This window comes from Cupressus sempervirens, chromosome 8 (assembly GCF_028749045.1).
Source record: "Cupressus sempervirens isolate cs-2001-9-10 chromosome 8, ASM2874904v1, whole genome shotgun sequence".
Taxonomy (NCBI): Eukaryota; Viridiplantae; Streptophyta; class Pinopsida; order Cupressales; family Cupressaceae; genus Cupressus; species Cupressus sempervirens.
Genome location: NC_143125.1, coordinates 319,069,796 through 319,093,306, shown reverse-complemented (window position 1 = coordinate 319,093,306; position 23,511 = coordinate 319,069,796).

The window sequence follows — 23,511 nt, the reverse complement described above, 5'->3', positions numbered from 1 at the left end:
TGATTAGTAGAAGCTATGACTACAAAGACAAGAAAGATTCAAGCAATGGGCTACTAGACCAAGCAAGAGACAAAAGACATTGTTGACAATTGTTGAATCTAGTGAACAAGAAGAAGAAGAAGAAGAAGATAAATAGGTAGGGAGAGTTACTACTTCCAAATAGATAGCAAGAAAAGCAAGGCAACCTTGGAGGCCAAAGATTGAGAAGATAAATTTAGCCATTGCTAATGAAGGCAACTTTGTTCAGATAAACAAATTTTATGGTTTGTATAATGATATTGAGAAAGATCAACTTGATATCTCTACTATGAGATATATAATTGCTAACAATCTAAAACTTAAGGATATTGAAGGAATGGTAAATTAGAAGGTCTATGACAAACTCATAGAGAAGAAGACACCAACTCAAGAAGAAAACATAGAACTTTGAAAGTCTATGATAAGGACCATATGTAAGATTGATGATGAAGAAGTCAAGAATTTGTTGAGCAATCTGGGACCTTACTTAAGAAAAAAGGTGATATTATATTTATGGTGGGTGAGAAGGACAAGATAAGAAGCAAAATAGTGGAAGCTATAAGTCAGATGATGATAGAATCTAAGGCAGCACCTTCACTAGCACCTAGAACCTCAAAAGTGTTAGTATGTGGTGACACAATGCATATTGATTAGAAAATTTTTACCATTAACATTGATGATACGGACCCTTTTGAGAGTTCTGAACAACTTGAATCTCATGTTGATGTTATTGAAGATCAACTAAAAAAATTGACGAGGAGAAGAGGCTATTAGAAGAATAAAAGAGAAAAATAGAAGAAGCCAAGAAAAAAAAATTTGAAGAAGAAATGAAGAGAAAAGTTGAGGAAGAAAAGAAAATAGAGGAATAGAGGAAGAAGATAATAGAGGAGGAAGGGGAGAGAGAGAGAGAGAGAGAGAGAGAGAGAGAGAGAGAGAGAGAGAGAGAGAGAGAGAGAGAAGAAGAAGAAGAAGAAAAAGAAGAGAAAGAGTAAAAGATGTAGCATAAAAGAAGCGAAGGGAAGATGAATCTAGACCTTCTAGTTCATGTACTCCACTTTCACTTGGTAGCCTAACAAGTGATGATGATGATTAGATTGACTTGATCTCATCTCTAACAAAACTTATTGAGAAGAATAGGCAAGTGAAGAGCCTACAAAGAACGTTAATGGAGGTTACTAACAGATTATATAGTACTCTAGTAGTCAAGCATATAGATCCAAATCCTAAACAAAGGACACATGAAGCTTTGAAATATTTTGATGAAGAATTTACAAATTTGTTGAATATGGTAGAGTCAAAGGCATAGATTTCACATGATGCTAATGTATTTAGCACCATTTTCCAAAACATCAAGAATGATTTGCTAAGTCTTGATACTTGTATCAAGGAACTTTGGAAATGTTAGCAAGAATGCAAGGTACTATACATTAAGTTTACATTATCTTACAAGTTGACCAAGGATTTTGATAGTAAAATTGAAGGAAAGCTACGAGAGCTAGAGGCTCTATCAAAATAGATGCAAAAACCTTCTAAAAAAGTTGATGACTTTGAAGGAAAAGTGGCCAAAGTTCATAATAATATTAGGAGATTGGAACTTTAGAAAGAATTAATTTTGAAGAGATTATCAAAATTTAGAGATTCTATTGCTCTAAGGATATCTATTGTTGAGAGAAATTGGAGGAATGTGTCAAAGCCAAGGATACCTATTCAAACATATTATACTATGATCTTAATGCAATTGAGATTGCATCATATGCCCTATGTGAAATTCTCACCTTTGCTAAAACAACCAAGGATACATGGAAAAAAGGATTAAACAATCTTAAGGCAAGCTTTGATGACTATATAAAGATATTATCAATTTAAGGTAGATGATTTGATAGTTTTTAACAATTTTTTTGACATTCCTTTGTCATTGATGTCAAAGGGGGAGAATATGCATAAGAAAATTGTTAATAAGGTAAAGGGGAGAAGGTAAAATTTTAAGGTATGAAATCATATTTAAATGGGAGCATATGTAAGATGGATAAGTTGTAAAAGATGATTTGTATTATTACTATAATATTTTGGAAAAGTTTTTGATACCTAGCCATTTTTTCCTATTTTTTTGTCATCAATGCCAAAGGGGGAGATTGTTGAAAATTGGCTAATGAAGATATGTAATTTTTATCATTTATGGCAACACATGATGTATATGCTTGTAGGAAACCTTAGAAATAAAGATACTTAGCTTTTGGTACACAAAAAATTGTCTAAGTATGAATTTAGTTTATTGTAGTGTATTATTTTGTATGTAACTTGTTACTGACATCATATTATTATTAGAGAAGTTATATGGAGATAGTACACATGTTTATGATGATGCGCACAACCTTTAAAGTCAACACAAATCATAAAAAAAAAGATATTTGTGTTTTAGCAGTGAACCAGAATAGCAAGATTTTAGATTAAGGGATTATTTTGTTTACAAAATAATTACTTGATCAATTAGGGTCATCATCCTAGATGTTTACTCTAAGTTGGAAAAGTATATTATGGTTTTATCTGACCTAGAAAAAATTTGTGAAAAGACATGGTATTTATGCAAAGGACATCTTGTGAATCCAAATGTAAGAAGTTGTGATTTGTTGTGTTGAGCAATCATATGCGAACTTTTGAGAAGTGATATATGCATAGTTTTGTAAAGCTATTTTTTGATCTAAGATCTAGCTAAAGATTAGAGATCAAAGTCATGAAAGAAGTTACAACACCTATATACTAGAAGTCTAATTACTTGTTTGGGCATTGAGCTCTTCGTGTAATTGGAAGTGCATGTTTGGGTAGTGGGCTCATCTTGCATCTATTGTACTAAAACTCCTAACAGGGTTGGAATCTCCTAATAAGGATTCAAAGTCTCCTAATAAGGACTCTCTATAGTGAATTTTCTCATTGAGTCCTAATAGGGTCCATCGTCTAACAAGGAACATATATATCAGTATATTATCTAGTGTGTATCATCTCCACCAAGATTTTCCCTTGGCCAGGGTTTCCCTAGTTAACAAAATATGGTGTTATGACTTATCTTTGCACATGGTTACTGTTACTATTCAGTATTACTTATTTACTTTTTTATGTATGGTTCAAAGTAATAAATAATATCTAGTCAACAACTAAAGTTTTTAGATTACTAATTCACCCACCCTCTTAGTAATTTATTTTTCTAACAATGATGACATCTAATATTTTTTTATGTCTTATATTTTTATTTTTCATAGTTAATTAATTAGATATAGTTATGTAATGGTCTAAAGCTTATTTACACCTTTTTAAAAGGGTACTAATACCTATATTTATAATATGAACTCAAAGGGATATGAGTGGCATTTATAACAAGAAGTAATAGTAATTACAAGTTTTTAGTATGAATGGAATATCTTTTCTCTATGTTTACTAAATGGATCTTGAACCCAAACTCCTCTTCTATATTTTCTTATAAAGAAATGAAAACAATGATAGTTTCTTTAAATATCTTTTGTCTTATGGTGTATTAAATATCTCATGTTCTTAATTATCTATCTTGGATTAATACTACTCCATAAATGAATGACAATAATTACATGAGTTTTTCTACATTGTCTCATTAAGTTGGGGTTAAATTAATCTAGGCTTTATATTGCATTTATCTTTCCTTTTATCCAAGAGTTGATGGGGTGCACACTGTCTCTAAGGGTTAAAATAATAAGATTACATGGGAGTTGACTCTATTTTTCCAATAGGACTAAGGATGGGTCATTGTATTTATCTTGTAAGTATTTATGTATCATTGTAGGTTAGTGAGGTTTAGCCCATCAGTATTGTACAAATCATCCTTGAATACTTTCATCCTTTATAATATTTCAAACATTGTGATTTCTCCTTGAGAACCTTCATAACCATTTACCATTTCATTATAGGTACAACCACCTAGGTCTCACAAGCCTAAAATATGGATATTGAACAAGGTCAAGATTAAATACTCTTCATTGGCTATGAGTTTCCCAGCATTGAGTAGGAAAGCTCATCCTAAGTTAACCAATAATTTTGTGCACAAACATATTGGTGACTCTTTTGGGGAGAATTTATTACAATTATCTAGAGATTTTTCAGTTTTATAGATCAATAAATAGAAAAGTGAATTTGTGGCTTTACTAGGTAAAGATACCAATAAATATATCTTTTTATTTAATTTTTTGTAAAAAATGGTGACTCTATTAAGGAATTTTCAGATTATAGCTTTACCTCAAAGAAAACCATTAATTCTAGATGATCCTAGACCATTGAATATGAGAAGATTTGTATTATATAGACCTAAAAATTTATGCTCAACCTCAATAAAAAAAGTTCCAAGGTTTTATGGAGAATGGGAAGGATCATTAGTTGATCAAGAAGATGTATTTTATGATTATGTAAATGATAATTAGGTTTATAAAGAAGATAATGTAATGGTGCTCTTTGTAAAATATTTAAGGGGAGATGCAAAAAATAAATATATGTCAATTACAGTAGGAAGCATTTCATCATGGTATCAATTAGAAGAATGGTTCCTCTATACATTCTAGTCTTGAACTATACAAGTACTAGAATTAGAAAATTATAAAGAACATGAAGTACCCAACAAAGATGAGATTTCAAAATTATTAGATATGGAGTATCAAAATAAACAAATAAATAGGTATGATGAACTTGGATTAGAAGCAACAATCTTTGATGAATATGTGTAAGAAAATGATACTCCTTCAAGAAAAGATTATTGATGTGGTCATAGTTTGTTTGAGAAAGAAATTGAAGTTCATAATAAATTATAAAAAGTTTTCTTGAAGAAGAATGTATTCTATTGTACACAACTAGAAGATCCTGGTCTACAAAATTATGGCAATAAAAGATCTCATCATGATCCAATTTCATGTAAGCAATATCTATAATACATTGCAAATTTTGAAATATATCCTATGGTGAAGAGAACATATTCCTAGGACACATCCTATTAAAAAAAAACCTAAATGTTCTTAAAAATATCAAAAGATGTGAAGCCTATTCAAAAGAGAACTATTATGTAAACAAAGGTTTTTTTGAAAAATAGAACATTCTCATGAACTATCTAAAACAAATGGGTACTCATTCCAAGAATATTTATTGTCACAAAAATATTTCATGGTATTTCATAGAGGAAGATAATGGTCTATTGGGTATGTGCAAGATGACAATCAGCCAAACTATGCTCTTAAGTGGCAATCAAAAATTAGAAAATTAGGGTTATGTCAACTTGACATGCAATTTAATACTTGGTATAAATTTTATATAAAAAAATTAATAGAAAAGAATATCTAGGATATTCAATTTAGTTTCTAAACTACTAGGCCTTATCTAAAAATAAAATAAAATTGATTGGTCAAAATTTTGAATTTTACTGCAATAGTACAAAAAAATTAGGACAAAAATAAGAAATAGACACATGTCTAATCACCTTAATCAAAACCAAATGATAATTTTATATATATATATATATATATATATATATATATATATATAAGAATTAGACTCATGTTTGGATGTGACACATATTTTTGGGTAAATTTATTCTAAATAAATAAATAATTATTAATTTTCTACTTTAATATTTTTAGAATGAAAAATTTTTGTGTCTAACCACCTTAACTAATTCAAAACTCTATAAAAATAAAAAAAATTATTCATTTTTTTCTTATACTAGAAGAGACATAGAATGTGATACATCTTTTAGATTTCAAAAATGTTGTACCATTTGAAAATTATAATTATTTTTCAAGTAGTGTGTCAGTCAACACTTTTTATGTAACTCTATTAGAAAATAAGCAATAATTACTTATTGAACTCAAAATTTGACAAACCTTACATTTATGGAAAGATAAGAACATTCTTAAGAAACCCCTTTCATTTAATCAATTTTTTGTGAAAAAATTTGTCAGCTACATGCTTGAAGTAAAAAACATATAAGAATAGGCCAAAAACACATTTTTAGGACAGTTTTAAAGTTGACCATATAGGGTTGGTATCGAAAGATATAGTAGGCCTTATAAAGGTATTAATTGTTTAAATTTAGTATCAAAATGGGTGGGAAAAAAGTTGGAATAGATTTTGAAATGCTTTGAAGCATTTTCAAACTATATATTTTTTAGATCACCACTTTTTGGCACACCATGATCTTGCACATGCCCTGCTATTCCATGAGATAACTAGAATCTCATCATGTCTAAATATGAGCCATGTGTCCCTAGAAATAGCCACTAATGGAACATGTTAAAGTTTCCTTTTAAAAAATACCAAATTTGTACTAATTTCAATAAAATGGAAAGTAAGAAAGTAACAAGAGCTGATTTCAAAAAATTGATGAGCAGTCAAAATGCACTTTCTGATTTTGCAATTTTGGAACAATGAAAGGAAGAGAAACTCAATTTCATAATTTTGGAGATACATGCAAGACATGAGCCTGGAGGTCCAATTTTTTGTGGTTTTGAGAAGGGAAACAAAATGTGAGTCCATAAAAGTAGAATAAATAACAAAACATAGATCATGAGATCAAAATATCAATTTCTTCACTTGAGTACTCAATGATGTGACATATGGAGCGATGCATGAATTTAGAAATGTGAGGAAATTTATAAGAATTAAATAAGAAATATTTTTTAATGTGATAAATCACTGAGGACAAGCTATTTTGCATGAAACAAAAGGGTTGAGTGAAGAAGAAAGTGATGGTGTTGAAAAAATCTTCTACAAAGGTTCAACTTCCAAATTAGTAAGATTTAAAAGCTCTTTCCTATCAAGCTCTGAATTTTTCCAAATGCATGTGAAAAAGGATAGTAGTAAAGAACATAAAGATGAACTAGTAGAGAAGTTAATTCAAAAAATGTTGTGAGAAGTTTTTCCTAGATCTTCCTTTGGTGGCCAAATGTCTATCTTTCAAGATGAATCCAAGGAGTGTGGTGATGCCAAATTGTCTATGCATTTTTGTTCTCTATTTTAGTATCTATTTTTTAATAGTACAAAAAAGAAACACAAAAATAACCCATAAAAGCTTGAGCTAGGGAAGGTGATAGTTCCCAATGTGTCTGTAGATTTTGAATTGATAAATGTGTTAGCTAAACACTATGATCCCTCCACTAGAACTGTAAGAAAACTAGATGGAATGCCTTTTCTAGTAATCACTAAATTATGTGTTTCAAAATGTTTTGGATTAGGCACTCTGACCCTCACTAAGATAGACAATGAAAATTTTAAGAATGAATATAATAAGATTATGAAGTTTGAGAAATTTAAGAGAATTACCTATTTTATGTGTAGAGGTCATAATAACAAACTAATGTATGTGGATAATATGGGATCCCATCCTGTAGATTCCTTCACGAACTTTTTCAAAAACACCTTTTATGTGTAGCTCCAATTTTTTTGAGAAGATGAAAAGAAGAAGATCCCTCTAGACTATATGTATTTATGAATGAAGATCCATAAACACACAAATACTTGAGATTTCACTTTTCCAATGAGATTGAGAAGACTCTGCATAACCAATTAATCAAATGGAAGACCTCAAAGTCCTTCAAAAACCATTATTTGATATTTTATTTGATATTGTATCAAAATTTTATCCAATTCAAGGAATCTATGAATCTAACAATTGTAGATAATGATGGAAATCCCATGCCCATTCAGTTGTGGTGCCCTTTTTGGGATGCACATGCCAAAGATGGTGATTTTAAAGTCTTTAGAGATGTATCTATAAAATGGATTATCAGAATGATAGGTGAGCCCATATCAAGAATCCCATAAGAAATAACGAATATGTTGAGGCCTAAAAATTTCTAGTATGATAAAGTTTTTCTGTTTAATTTGGGAGATTGGATTTGCAAACCCAAATAAACACTGCTAAGAATATATGGATGTAGACAACCTCCTCATAAGTTGTCACTATTTTTCTTAAAGAGATTAGGGTTTTTGGAGATTATTTGGAAGATGATGTGGGTAGAAAGAGAGATAACCCAACCCAAAAGGAAGGGAAATAGACTTCCCCATTTTATCAGATTTGATGGTTTTGTTATTTAATATAACATGATTTTAGAAGTGAAAGAATATATCAAGATTGGCTACTAGTTGGCCAATGAGAAAAGTAGAGAATATTGTTGGCATTAAGTTATGTTTTTCATTAGTGACAAAAATTATTCATAATTTTGTATGGCTACCAAGTTCATCATTCAGTCTCTATTTTTTGTCGAACAATTCAGTGGCTACCATGTTTCATAGTTCATATTGAGCATTCCAATGGTTATCAAGTGAGTTCAGTAGTCCAATAGTTTAAACCAAGAAGTTAGTGGTTACCAAGCCTCATAGTATTTACTAAGTCATCAATTCCTATGATGTGAAGCTAGTGTCAATCGAGTAATGGGATGAGCAATATTTACCTAGTGAAAGCAAGGTAAATGTGGTATTTATTTTCTACCGAGTTACACTCTATCTACCAAGTCTCCAATGTTCACTGAGTTCAAAGCTATGTTGAATGATTAGTATGGACTGTGCCTCTACTTCTATGGAATGCATGATAATTTTGAGTAATGTAGTGGATGCCAAGTATCAGAAGGTCACCAAGTCAACTTTCAGAACTTGAGTTTATGCATTTGTGCTGACTCAGTAATATTGGTGTTAACTTGTATTTTGGTTGACTGTGTGATTATGAGAATTGGATGGTATATATGTAATGTATCATATCATTCCCAAGTATGATGAAATGATAATGTTTTGAGAAGACTGATAGTGAATGTGAATTAGCAGTGGAGCAAAGTATTCAAGAAGGTCAAATAAGTAGTAGTGAAGTTACATCTATCACAAAGAGATGATAAACATTTCAAGAATCTAATCAGCAATTAAGTTGTAAGTCAAATATATTGTTTCATCCTAATAGGTGAATCAGATTCAACACCTTTAATAGGGTAGACTTAATATTCTTTTCTTTAAATCTCTTAATAGAGTGCATACTTCATTGTATGTTTGTAAAACCTCTAACAAGGTGGACCTAGCAGTCCTAATTGCTTCTAATAGGGTAGATCATCAGAAGTGATCATTGTAAGCCTTAACAGGCCAACTTTATACTACAATTTTGAAGTTTTGTGGGTATCATCCCCACTCTAGTTTTACTTTCTATTTGAAAGTTTTCTAGGTCACCAAATATTGTGTTCATGTGCCATGAATGTTTATCTTTTAGTTTCTCATGCATGCAGTAGATTAGATCAATTAATGGTGAATGGGTTGTGTTGTTAAGTGTTGAATTTGTTAAAAGTTTTGAGGTTATTGATTCACCCATCTCCTCTTAGTAACCTAACTAGTCTTGATTATTTCTTACAATTGGTATCAGAGCTTTATGATTCTTAGGATAAGGTTTGATAGCTTGAGCAAAGATCGAGGACAATGGAGATATTCATACATGACAAAGCTATTGACAATTAGAAGCTAGATTTGGAGATGGCCATAGCTCAACTCAAGGAAGCAAAAGAGTGTTAGAATCTAATAAGATTAATAACCCAGAAAACTAGTGCAAAGAGTAAATATCTAAACTATGAATGCAGATGATACAAAAACAAAATAGCATCATAGAGTTAGTCTCCAAGAGAGTAATGCAAATGCTGGAAGCAAAATAGCATTAAGAGGATGCAAAAATAAGAGATACAAATACAAGCCAGGTAGCATGCTTATATAGGCTAGGAAGAGGGAGGAGGTGGCAACACCAACCAATGAGGAGCAACCATCTATCGAGCTAAAGATAGCAAAGTATCTTCCCAAGATAGCTAATGGATGCTCACATGTAGGAAGGTGACACCTCACAACCATTCACCTAATAAGACATGCTTTATTAACCTAAGCGAGATTATTAAAAGTGTAGGAAAAACCTAGAAAAATAGGAAAAATAGAAAAACTACACTAACACCCCCCATAAGCGAAGCTTAGGTGGATGCTAACCTAGCAAAGCTATGAATGTAGGAAAATGGGTCCCAGCAACAAGGCCTGATCAGGTACCCAATACAAGAAAAAGAACTAGATGAAGGAAACTAAGCCTCCAATCTAGGAAATGTCCCAAAGAGAGGAACAAAAAAGAGCATGAAGCATCTCTGAAGCATGAAGCTGAAAACACTGTCAGAAGAAACTGCTAGAACCCCCACTAAAATAGTGCATGACCAAGTAGAGAAGACAAAGTCTAAAGAGCTAATCAATCAAAGAGGTGACCTCCAAAGGTAGGAATGAATGAGTGTCTATATAGTAGATGAACCATCTCACCGAAATGCATAGGTGCCTAGCCACTGCATCCGCCTAGTACATAGGAACAAAAACTGAATACATAGATCACTCAACCAAAACAAAGAAGAAATAGAGCCAACAGGTGAACCCCCCCCATAATGTTGAACAAGGAAAAGATGGGCCAAGAATCTCCTACAACATAGGAGCCAAACACATTGAGAGTGAGGTACAAAACACTAATAAAGGCACGTGTCATTGACATTGCATGAGGAATTAGAGAAAGAGGGCCTATAAGAAGCAAACAACTATCCCCCCCATGGCACTTTATAAAATAGTGCGAGTACAATGAATCACAATGATGAAAAGGATCTCGAAACACAAGGGTGGCACTTTATCTCAGTGCATTGCAAAAAGATGCTTACAATGAATATCAAAAATGATAAAAAAAAACATAAGGCTAAAACAACAGAAGGTAAAGCCCAAAATGAAGCAACTGAAGCAACAAAATCGATCTCCGGACCTGAAACAATCAGGATATCCACCAGAATGCTAAAATACAAAAGACTGAATAAGATGTGCCTAGAATAGAATCTAGAACAACAACTAGCATCATTGGAAAGAGCACAAAAAGAGCTTTCCAGCAATATAAAGAAGTCTAAAAACGGAGATCAAAAGCTCAAGATACGCCTCCCGGAGTGCAAAATAGAACATCCAGCTTTGACTGCCAAAATAGGCAACCAAACTGCATCAAAACCCAAAAAAACCTATACCAACATCTCCATCTCGAAACCATCTTTTTGGTGCATTTTTCAGATTGAAAAAATACGTCTGTATGCTCGAGTTACAGAGAAAAAATCACCAGGGCCTCTAGAAAAAATAATTATTTTTAATAAAAAATCAATAAAAAAAACAAAAACCTCCAAAAATAATGTGCCACCCCCACTCTGTCGGCAGAGTGGTGCATGGGCGGAGGGTGGGCGAAGGTTGCCACGGGCAGGGTGCAGTGGGGCCATGGCAGGAACCACTGGCGGTGGCTGCTAAGCGGGCTGCCAACGATGACCACCAGTGTTGACCGTTGCGATAACTGCAGCGGAGCTGCTAGCAGTTAGATAATCGCGATGGCAAAAAAAAATCCGAAAATTTTTTTTTTGCAATTTTTTTTTGATATTTCTGCCTCAAAACGTGTGTAGGGGGTCGTACGACTCTGTCAGACAAAAATTTTTTGCCTCCCAGACCAACGGTGTCCAAAATGGATAAATTTTATATGGATTCTAACTGCAAACGGCCTTTCAAATCCAATGGAAGCGTCTGTTTGAGCCCAAAGTGCCCCAAAAAAATGCAGCTTCAACAAACCACGAACAGCGAGCAGCAAGCTAGCTCTAATACCATGTTAGAATCTGATAAGATTAATAACCCAAAAAACTAGTGCAAAGAGTAAATATCTAAACTATGAATGCAGATGATACAAAATCAAAATAGCATCATAGAGTTAGTCTCCAAGAGAGTAATGCAAATGCTGGAAGAAAAATAGCATTAAGAGGATGCAAAAATAAGAGATACAAATACAAGCCAAGTAGCATACTTACATAGGCTAGGAAGAGGGAGGAGGTGGCAACACCAACCAATGAGGAGCAACCATCTATCAAACTAAAGATAGCAAAGTATCTTTTTAGCTGCCTGTCACCTCACCTACCTTAAAGGGAGGTTATATTGTTGTTCTATGCTTCTTTGGTTGATGGTTCGTGCCTTCTATTTCCATGGAGGTTCCTTTGGTTGATGGTTTGTGCCTTCTATTTCCATGGAGGTTCTACAGATCAGCATTTTGACAGAGTTTTGCAGTTCTTCATGCTTCAATGATTCTCTTCTGATCTCTTTGTTCCTTCTTCTGGAACATTCTTTTCTATCTCTTTTTGGAGTGGTTTTTCCCATGTGGTTTTCTTTATTTCTCCTCTTTATAGAGATTTTGTTGCGATTGGGTACCTGATCTGGCCTTGTTGCCGGGACCCAATTCTCTTTCATAGTTGTGCTAGGTTAGCTTCCTCCCAAGCTTGGCTTAAGGGGGGTGTTAGAGTAATTATTTGTTCTAACTTATTAATTAAATCACTTTGATTTAATTAATTAAGTTTCCTATTACTCTAGTTTTCTTAAGCTATCTTGTAGATGCATATAATTAATATTTTATTAATTATATTGTGCAACCCTAGCTTTTTTAGGCTTTAGCTTCCCTTTTCGGGTTTCGCAATTCTTTTATAAGGATTCACCTCTTTGTATTTTATTGATTCACTTATTGGATTATATGAGATATTGCTCTTTGCATGTCCATAAGATGGATCTGGCTTTTTGGCCTCCTTGATTTTTCCTTGCCTCTGTTCTTTGCTTCATCCATGTGACAGGGTTACGCATGCAGTTGTTCTTGGGAGATTAGTCTTTCACCTAATCTAACAAAGAGCATCTTTCTCAATCCTTTAAAAGAAGGAAGGAACTTGCAAAACAAATGAATGATCACCAGTATGTTGAAGAAAAGATTAAAGACCTTTTCCCTTCAAGCAGTTCAGATCAAGCAAATGAGGCAATCAAAGAACTCATAGAAAAGAATGGCTCCCTACAAGAAGAGGTAAGAAAATTGAAAAGAGAATAGGAAATTCAGTTAATAAGATTGTGCAAAATTTTGGAACAAAGGAATAAGGAAAGTGAAGAGTTGAAGGCAAGGAACAATGAAACTCAAAATCAATCCCTTCAACAAGAAAGTCTTATCAATCAGCTCTCCAATGTAGATGAGGAAATCATGAGTCTGATATCTAAAAATGAAAGGTTAAGGAATGATTTAAATGTAGAAAGGAAAATAAATGAAAGATTGAAAGTTGATCTAAATTCTAAAAAGAAACTCAATGAAAGAATAATGAGATCCCAAGTAGATATGGATCAATTAAATCAGCAAAGTGAACATAATCTCTATAGAGAAAAGGTTAAACCAAGACTTGGATACAAAGAAGAAGGTGAATCCTCCAAACAAGGTGCTCAAAAGAATCAAAGACCTACTTGCAATCACTATGGTAAAATGGGTCATACATCAAACAAATGTTGGAGCAATGGAATAGAAAAATTCAATGAAAAATTCTACAATTGCAGTTAGCATGGTCATAAAGCTAATGAATGCAAGGAAAAACCAAATTTTGAAGACAAATGTCACAAATGCAAGAAACAAGGTCACAAGGCATCTGAATGCAGATCTAAACCATTAAATCCAGGTGAACAATTTGTAAAGGCAATATTTGGTTGGGACTACAACTTGGTATAGATGTCATTATTGTGGAGAATATGGATGCATTGGCATAAATTGTGCAAGGCATCACTTGAGAAAGAAGGATACTACAATAAGATGTTACACATGCACTGAACTTGGTCATATAGCTAAAAATTGCATGAATATAGGTAGAGTTGAAGATGAAAAGAAAGCTAAAGCTAATAACATCAGTAAGTAGATGAGACAACAATGGATTCCCAAATCTACCGAGCAAGCCAGTTCAAATGATGGTCATGTCACTCAAGAAGTGGGTGACTCCACCATTTCCAATTAAGTTCTTAAGGAAGAACTAAAACTATATTCTCAGGTTCACATCTTAAACAATCCCAATTAAATGGAAGGAAAGATCCAAATTAGTATTTTAGATATAGAGGGATCACAAAAGATTAGCATCAATATTCATCGAGTGAGGCTAGATCATATTGAGCAAGGTCAGGAGTAACAAAGTTTGTTTGGTTGCTGAGTTACAAGGTTCTACTGATTTATCTAGATAGATAGTGGATGACAACCCTCCAAGCACTATGTCATTATGGCTCTCACTATACCAAGCATTAATGGAAAATTTTCATCAAAAGGGCAGAATTTTGACTTCCTATTTCACCGTGAATTTAGTATATCTAGAGTAGAGAAATCTATAGAGCATCTAGGTGATCTTGAGTGTATTTTTCAGTGAAATTTTCAAATAAAAGGTTTTTCTCAGTCCACCAAGTTGCAATCCTTCTCTTTTTTAGCACCTAAGTTAGGGACATTAGCATTGAGTACAACATCAAGTTCTACAATTTTGTCAACTTCAATTTTGCATGCTTCTGTAAGTGATTCATTTGTAAATACTTCTATCAATGCTCCTATTGTATGTACTCCTCTAATTATTTCAATTTTGGGTAGCACATCAATTTTGGATTCTCTTAGCACTCTAGTTAGTATTCCTTCAGTAGGCCCTATACAAGTTTTCACAGCAAGCCCTATTTTTTCTACCATTGTTTCTATTTCAAAGTCCAAAGTAGTAATATTAGAAGCAGAACCAAGGGCACTCCTTAAACTTCTGACTACTAGAAAAGAAATTGATGAAGATACTGAATTGGATAAGGAAATTGAAATTCTTAAGTTGGATTTTGATAATGCTACTTTGGAACAAATGAGTTTGGTCAGCCAACTTATGGAGCATAAAACTGAATAGAAGCAGTTAAGAGAGGAAAGGGACAAAGAATTCAGGATCATTAAAAGTGCAAAGAATATTTTGATAGAGGCCATAGGTGTAGATGTTGATTCATCTCAACCGATTTTGTTACAATTAGAGGAAGCAATAAATAAATTCAATGAGGAATCTACTAGTCAAGAAAAGTTAATTGAAAAAGTTGAGAAAAATTTTGACAATAAAGTGCTTGAGCACATTGCTTAGCACATTGTTATTCATCATGTGGAGCTTTCCTCAAATTTGGCTAATCTTGAAATTTTTTTTACAAATATAACATCTTTTTTTGCCAAGCTATGTGATGTTACCAAGTACACTAAGGAAATCAAAGGAAATTTGAATAAAATTGATGAGGACCTAAAGGCCAGCATCCAAAAGTTGCAGCCTGACCCCAATTCAAGCTCTACACATCACATAAAGGTCATATTTTTATCAAACATGTAGGCTGAATTATTGAGAGAAGAAGCAAGGATTAGGTCTATACTTATAGACATCCAAAACATGATCCTTCCAATCATGGACACAATGCAGAAGCACATAGCCTATTCAAAAACATTGATCCATGATAACAATTTTTCAATTGCAGATCATATGATTGAACTCTCAACAAAAGTTCAAGTTATACTTTGTACCTACAAAATTTTGAAAGAGAACTAGGATAAGACATTAGCTCTTATTCTCAAGGTACACTCTAAGTGTCTCTCACATTTTAGTATCTCTATATAAGTATGTTGTGTATAAATGTTTGGTATTATTATCAAAAAAGGGGAGAAAGAGCTATTTGTGGAGAGACATATGTACAGAATAAAAGGCGAGAGACTTGTAAAGAAGGAGAAATACTTGTATATACACTCAATAAGATATGATATGTACATTGTATGGGGGAGATATGTGCAAATATATATACTAGAATTATAAAGACAAATTTTCAAAAATAAAATAAAATCAACATGATGTTATACATAAATATCGGCTAATCAATGTTTTTGTCACTAATTCCAAAGGGGGAGATTATTGGTATTAATTTATGTTTTTCATTAGTGACAACACTTATTCATAATTTTTATTTCTACCAAGTTCATCATTTAGTCTCCATTGTTTGTCGAGAAATTTAGTGGTTACGAGGTTTTATAGTTCATATTGAGCATTCTAATGGTTACCAAGTGAGTTTAATAGTCCAACAGTTCAGACAATAGTTAGTGGTTATCAATCTTCATAGTATTTATCGAGTCATTAGTTCCTATGATGTGAAGCCATTGTCAACTGAGTAATGGGATGAGCAGTGTTTATTGAGTGCAAGCAAGGTAAATGTGGTATTTAGTTTCTACCAAGTTACACTATATCTACCAAGTCTCCAATGTTCACTGAGTTTGAAGCTACATTGAGTGATTTGTATGGATTGCACCTCTACTTCTACCAAATGCATGATGATGTTGAGTAATGTAGTGGACCCCAAGTATCAAAAGGTCACCAAGTTAGCTTTTAGAACCTGAATTTTTACATTTGGGCTGACTTAGTAATATTGGTGTTAACTTGTATTTTTGGCTAACCTTGTAATTATGAGAATTGGGATGGTATATATGTAATGTATTGTATCATTCCCAAGTATGATGAAATGATAATTTTTTGAGAAGACTGATAGCGAATGTGAATCAACAGCAGAGAAAAGTATTCAATAAGGTCAAATAAAGAGTAGTCAAGTTACATCTATCACAAAGAGGTGATTAGCATTTCAAGGATCTAATCAGAAATTAAGTTGTAAGTTAGATCTATTGTTTCATCCTAATAGGTGAATCAGATTCAAAACCTTTAATAGGGTAGACTTAATAGTCTTTTCCTTAAATCTCTTAACAGAGTGCATACTTCATTATATGTTTGTAAAACCTCTAACAAGGTAGACCTAGTATTCCTAATTGCTTCTAATAGGGTAGATCATTAGAAGTGATCATTGTAAGCCTTAACAAGCCAACTTTATACTATAGTATTGAAGTTTTGTGGGTATCATGCCCACCCCAGTTTTACTTTCTATTTGGAAGGTTTTTGGATCACCAAATATTGTGTTCATGTGCCATGAATGTTTATCTTTCAGTTTCTCATGCATGTAATAGATTAGATCAATTAATGGTGAATGGGTTATGTTGTTAAATGTTGAAATTATTAAAAAAATTGAGTTTATTGATTCACCCCTCCCCTCTCAGTAACCTAGCTAGTCTTGATTATTTCCAACAAATATAACCTTGAAGGTCATATTAAAAGTATCAAAGCCAAATATATTCATCAATTGACCCTAGTGTTGGAATTCTTTAGAATAACTGAGGTGGGGGTGGTGATGAATCAATTATCCAAGGTCTAGATGTACAATTAAAACTTTTCATAGCTTAGTGAACCCATGAAACATTTATCATCATGCATGCATCCATAAGATTATGCAATGACTTAAAACTTGTAGGTTATTGTCAAATCAATTTGCAAAAATTTAAGCATGAATCATTACAAATTCAAAAACACACTTGACACAATGATTTATGTGGAAACCCAATTTAGAAAAAAACCATCAGTAACATGCTACTCTTTTTCACTCTTTTAAAGTGATTCCCTATGAAAGTCAAACCCTATTTAAGGTTACAATGTACATTGTTAAATGTGACTCGATTAAAGGATTTTAATCACCCTATTGGGAGTGAACCTTGTTAGAGGACTTTAGAACATTCACTTGGAATGTCACCTAGTTAAAGGATTTACAAATGACTATTAGGTCAACCTTAATCCAAAGGACTTACCCTAGACTAATTATAATTATTAGAGAGTAATAGTAAGGCTTGATCTAATGAAAACTTACAACTTCATTTGTAGATTAAAGATCTCTATTTTAGTCCTCCATTCTCCTTGACTTTCACATAGTTAAGCTTTGATAGTTTTTTCATCCTTCAAGCATCTATACCCTTAAGCCTTCTTTCTTAACATGTAAATGTAGACTCTTCACTCAGGTCATTGAATGAAGTAATACCCTTGACTCTTTGTCTTCCTTAGGTTCTTGCACATGACAACATTTTCTTTTGACCAACCATTCCTATAAATAGGAAATTAAGATATTTTGACATTCATTCTCCATTGTCCAATTTAGGGTTAGAATAGATTAGGTAGGATTCAATAAATCTATCCCTTATTCCATTTCATCCCTTTCTAGAAGCTTCTCCTTCAATGCTCTTTGAATTCACCTCAAAATAGTTTACCATAGTTTTGTGGTACTAGTTCATCAATCTTATCTTTCACATGGTTCACACAATCCATGAAAAATAACTTTTTGGCTCAAATCTATTGAATTCACAATCTTTCAAATAATATTGACACTCAACATTAACTTGCTTCTGATGCTCAACACATACTATGTTGCTCAGAATCCTCTATAAAATCACTTAGCACAATTTACTAGCACTTGATATTAACTAAACTTTACTTAGAATCCATTTTGCTACTCAACATATACTAAAATAAACTTCTACTTGGATTCAATTGATTTTATGTTTGGCTTACACTAACGTTTCTCAGTACCTGCTATCCACATAGTCAAGCTTTATAGACAAACTTTTCTATACTTGTTCTTTTGAACTTGCTTAGTGTAAGAAATCTTTTGCAACCTTAAGTAGATTATCAATGTACTATGTTATCACTATCTTAGCCCATTATTGTACTTATTTTCATATCATAACTCAACCATTTCTCTAGGATCTATTGTTACATATTTTGATCAAATTGTCTTCATCAACAAATAAGTGATAGTACTTAAATCATGTAAGCAGTTATCTTACCATCAAATAGTAGGTTTTAAATCAATGAAAAATAAATTATTGAAACACACTTATCATACTTGTATCAATTTGTTTTGAACAATCTCCTTCTTCAACACCTAGAAGATGATATTATCAGGAATTGTGATAGTTTGGTTCAAGTCTATCAAAGATGAGAAAAGTGACACATTTTTTAAAGAATTGAACAAAGAAGATTAAGCAAAGGCATGCCATGGTTCTATTCAAATATAGAATTAGAACTGATAAGGATTGAAAAATGTATTCAAAATTATGAATTATATGAAGAGTACACGAAGCAGGAGAAAGAAAAGAGTGTTGAAAACATATCATGTTCCCCTTAAGTAAAAAAGAGGAAAGTACAGCATATTTGTAGTGCCTCTATATCCCAATCACAAAAATAGGTAGAATCCAACATATTTATTGTTTCATATGATGACTCTGATGATGAAACCTCAAAGGAGATTTCTTAGGTCCTTGAAAGCATGAAAAATGAAAAAGGACCAGGACTTTCATGACCTTCTTTTAGATAAAAAAGTAAAATCATGAGTATTATGCACAAACAATGGAAACTAATGTTCCAATTGACACTAAGGATGAGAGAGAGGCTCTTTCTATGTGCTTCATTGAATATGAAAACTTTGTATAGTCACAAGAGTTTAAAGATTTCAAGATTAAATACAAAATGAAATATTTTGAGGAGAACAAGGATAGAATATTTAAAGGAGTTGATGTGTCTCAACATACTACAATAATATAAAAAATGATGAGTGAACTAGATTTGGATAATATCACATGCATAGATGAAGAAGCTAGAGAAATTGTGAAAAAATGGTATCTTGATTCTTCTAGGCTTGACTCTAAAAGAATACAAAATGAAATATTTTAAGGAGAAGAAGGATAAGATATTTAACGGAGTTGATGGGTCTTAGCATACTACAATAATACAACAAATGATGAGTGAACAAGATTTGGATAATATCAAATGCATAGGTAAAGAAGCTAAAGAAAATTGTGAAAAAAAATTGGTATCTTGATTCTTGTAGGCTTGACTCTAAAAGAATTGGTTCTACTTGATTAGGTCAAAAAGAAGGAAGATTCCACCTTTGTATATGAGTTTGGATCACTTGATTAGGTATAAGGCACATGATATTACCCAAAAATAGAGACATTGGCCACTTGGGTGACTTTCAAAGGAAATAAGCCAAAATAATTGATATTTCAAAGGGTGAAAAAAGAATGGCTCTAATTTAGAATGTGGAAAACATAGACCAAGAACTTACTGCTGCAAGGCTCATTCATGAGTCTACATTTTACCAAGCATAGATAAGGTATATGAAATAAATGATCAAAGAATTACAACAAAGACAAATGGATATGAATTATATTATCAATAAGATGCATGTGAAGAATCAAATATTGGAATAGGAGTTGAGTGAAATGATTTCTAGTGACACTTCCAATACTATGGTTATTTGGAAATCCCTTGTTATAATCATAGAGGTGTAGAATTAGTCCAGAAGGTTAATTGTCGTGATTTTTCTTTTAACATATTTGAAGAAGTCCTTTCTTATAGGGTAAATATTGTTTCAGACAAATGTAATGAGGTTTTTGAAGGATATAATAATGGTTCAAACATGTTAGACTTCTTTGTTAAAGGAAATGAAAAGCTGAGTAAAATTGAAAGGAAGTGGAATCCTTTCAAGTTTGAATTGAATAGATTATATGAAGTTACCAAAGGGGGTCCTAATGCACCTGCCCAAATGAAGCATACTATTGATCTCTTTGATGTAGTTTCCAAGAATTTAAATTATATGAATCAAGAAAAGTAGAAACTTGAAGATAAACAAAATTCAAAAAAAACTATGGAACACTCATGTATCCCTTTTAATGTTGGTGAAGATAGGAAGGTTAAGTCACTAGAAGATTGGAGCAAGAATTCAAGATGTTTCTACATATGATAATGACAAAGTATAAAAGTGATAAAACTTTTTAGATTGGTAGCTTTTGTAGATTTCTTAGAAAATTATTTTCTCTAGAGAGTAAATTTGGAATGTTCATCACCAAGGTTAAAATAGCCTAAAGTAAGAAATGGAGTGATTTACAAACCTTTGTTCCTACCATTCATACCTTCACATGGTTAACTCATTCTCATATAGCTAAATGGATAGAAGTCTACATGAAGTTCCTTGAGAAAGACAAAAATAATATTGTAGAGAAGGAGAGTGATGAAGTCTAATATTTTCTTTATGCCTTATATTATATTTTTTTGTAATTAGTTAATTATTTATAGTTATATAAAGGTATGAAGCTTGTTTGCACCTATTATAAAAGGTATCAAGATCTATATTTATTATGTGAACTCAAAGGGATATGAGGGACATTGATGACAAGGAGTAATAGTAGTTACAAGTTTTCAATATGAATTAAATATATTTTCTCTATGTTAATTGAATGGCTCTTGAATCTAAAGTCCTCTACTATATTTTCTTATAAAGAAATGGAAAAAATGATTGTTTCTTTAAATCTCTTTTGGCTCATGCTGTATTAAATGTCTCATTTTCTTCATTATTTCCCCTATATTAATATTGTTGTAAAAATGAATGAGAATAATTGCATGAGTTTGTCTATGTTATCTTCTTATATTGGGGTTGAATTCATCTATGCTTTAGATGGGTATGTGTAGGATCATGGTGTGCCAAAAAGTGGTGATTTGAAAAATATGTAGTTCTAAAATACCTCAAAGCATTTCAAAATCTATTCCAACTTTTTTCCCACCCACCTTGATACCAAGCCAAATAATTAATACCTTTATAAGGCCTAGTATATCTTTGGATACCAAACCTAAGTGGTCAACTTTTAAAATGTCCCAAAATGTGTTTTTGGCCTATTCTTATGTGTTTTTTACTTCAAACATGTATATGATGACATTTTTGAAACCCAAATTTGATGAAACAAAAAGGCTTTCTTAAGAATGTTTTTACCTTTCCATAAATGTAATGTCTATCAAATAACAAGTTCAGTAAGTAATTATTACCTATTTTCTAATGGAGTTACATATAAAGTGTTGATTGATACACTAGTTGAAAAACAACAATAACATTCAAATAGTACAACATTTTTGAAATCTAAAAGATGCAGCACATTCTTCGCTTCTTCTACTATAAGGAAAAATATAAATAAATAAAATTCACAAAGTTTTGAATTAGTTAAGGTGGTTAGACACAATAGTTTTTTAATCCAAAAATTCCACAGTAGAAAATTCATAATTAATTATTTATTTAGTATTAAAATACTCAAAAATATGTGTCACATCTAGACATGAGTTTATTTCTTATATCTAGAATCTTATTAAAAATTATTATCATTTCATTTTGATTAAGGTGGTTAGACATACATCTACTTCTTATTTTTTGTCATGAATGTTTTCTACTATTGCATTAAAATAAAAAAAACTTGACTAATAAATTTTTATTTATTTTTAGATAAGGCCTAGTATTTTAGAAACTAAATTCAGTTTCCTAAAGATTCTTTTCTCTCAAATTTTTTATAGAAAATTCATAACAAGTTGAAAATTGCATGTAAAGTTGACATAACCCTATTTTTTGATTTTTCATTGCCACTTAATGGTATAGTTTGGTTGACCATGATCATGCACATACCAAGATTACATTTATCTTTCTTTTTATCCAAACATTGATGGGGTGCACACTGTCACTAAGGGTTCAAATAGTAAGATTACGTTGGAGTTGACTATATTCTCCCAATAGGACTAAGGGCTAGTCATTGTATTTTTCTTGTAAGTGTATATGTATAGTTGTAGGCTAATAAGGTTTAATCTATCAGTATTGCACATATCATCTATGAATAATTTCATCCTTTTTAAATTATTCAAACATTCTAATTTCTCCTTGAGAACTTTTTGGCAATTAAAGAGTAGCATTAAGTCTACTTTCATAATCATTTAGCATTTCATTATAGGTATACCCACCTAGGTCTCATAGAGATTGAAGTGTGGAGATTTAACAAGGTCAAGATTCAATCTTCTTCATTGGCTAAAATGGTGTTGATTTTCCCAGTATCAAGCAAGAAATCTCATAGGAAGTTAACCAACAATTTTGTGCACCAATGGAGGGAACATAGATACTCCTAGAGATTTTTGATAGCTATAAGCATATCAAGGGATAACTATTTTGAAATGAGATATTAGTAATTGAATGCACCCCTAGTCATGAGATTCTCCAAACAATGAGGACTTTTGTTTTTTAATCAAACTAATTTGAAGCAAGATTTGATTGATGTAGTGATGTAAAAATCAAAAGATGACACATTAGAATGGTGATAAAGAGTACTAGATTTTAAGATAAAGATGTGATTAGAGCTTCACAAGAAAGTAGAATAGAACAAAATTTATCAAAATATTTTGTAGAATACTTTGAGTATATTCAAAGTAATGTCGAGGCCCATTTGACCAAGTGTGGCCATGGTTGACCTTAGTTGACTAGAGTTGACTTTTGATAATATTTTGAGAAAAATATTACATGAGAAAGATGAACTACACAAGTGTTCAATCAAATCAACTCCAAAATTTTAAAATACAATTTTGAGTTGTCTATGAGTGTCACATTTTGATTTTGATGTCAAAAATAGATTCATAATGCTTAATTAGCCAAGGGGGTGATTTTGACACTAATCCAAGCACTTTTCAAAATTAGGTCAAACCCTAAATAAGTCCTCAAAAGGTCATTTCAAATCATTTTCACTTTTTTCTGTTGTGGAGAGGAGCTCTCAACACCATGGTGGTCCCCATTCATTCACACAAATTTGAGCACTCCTGACATAACAACTAGCTAGCAAACTATAGCGTATTAGTGAGTGACTAAAAAACTTCTATTTCAAGTCATTTTTTACAC